This window comes from Chiloscyllium punctatum, chromosome 27 (genome assembly GCF_047496795.1).
Source record: "Chiloscyllium punctatum isolate Juve2018m chromosome 27, sChiPun1.3, whole genome shotgun sequence".
Taxonomy (NCBI): Eukaryota; Metazoa; Chordata; class Chondrichthyes; order Orectolobiformes; family Hemiscylliidae; genus Chiloscyllium; species Chiloscyllium punctatum.
In genome coordinates, this window is record NC_092765.1 from 35163884 (window position 1) to 35165049 (window position 1166).

Here is a 1166-nt window from a genome sequence, read left to right on the forward strand (position 1 = left end):
TTCATTAATGTTCACAGCAGAGCAGTTTCAATGTAATTTGAAATTAGGATATTCAGACTAATGAATAAAGAATACTCTTGTCCCCTTTAGATCTCAGGGCATCAGCAATGGAAATGCACAAATGATGCCGTTTCCTGAAAGTACAGCTCAACACATGCTGGATTTTCCTAACTCCATGGAGATGAGGTTATGGGAATCATTGGGAAGAAAATAAGCTAAACTTATACAACTCCCCAGTACCTCACTGTTGCTGGGGAAAATTCCCAGTATGCAGTCATTAAAGGATCATTGTCTGCCCCACAGAAGCTGATTGCAATTAGGATAGTTATAACCCCTGTTACGGGCAAATTTACAGCCACGTTGGACATATCTCACTGACAGAGAAGTCCCCCTGCTGTATACAGAGACCATCAGCTCAGTGGATAACACTTTCCCTGTTGCAGGCTGAGGGCCTATCACAATCAATACGTCTATGCCCCAAGGACAGTATTGTGTGAATGAAAGGTAGCAAACCATGGCCACAGTCACTCCTGTAGAGGGCATTTTCTTCCAGCCCAAACAAAAGATTAGAACCAAACAGACCATTTGACACCCAAAACAACAATGCAACCTGTCATCCTGACAAACCAACTTCGTATCCTTACCAACTTCGTAGGTGCTGACTGGCTGATTGATTCAGCACATCGACCTTCCTCAATAGGATGGTGGGATTAAAACAGCACCTCATGGAAGATCATGCCACAGGTCTTGCTACTGGCAGGTGTAGGCTTGGAATATCCATTTGGTCCTGATGTCAGGGTCTTGAAGATCGCAGGGAAATCCATCAAAAGTGACAGATTACTTCTTAGAGGCATAGTCATAGAGAGGTATAGCATGGAAACAGACCCTTCAGTTCAACTCATCCATGCCGACTAGATATCCTAAATTAATCTAGTCCCATTTGCCAGCACTTGGCCTATATCCCTCTAAACCCTTCCTATTCATGTACCCATCCAGCTGCCTTTTAAATACACATTTGGACCAGACTCCACCACTTCCTCTGGCAGCTCATTCCATACACGCACCACCAGCTGCATGGAAAAGTTGTCCCATATGTCCCTTATAAATCTTTCCCCTCTCTACTTAAACCTATGCCCTCTAGTTCTGGACTCCTTCAACCTAAGGAA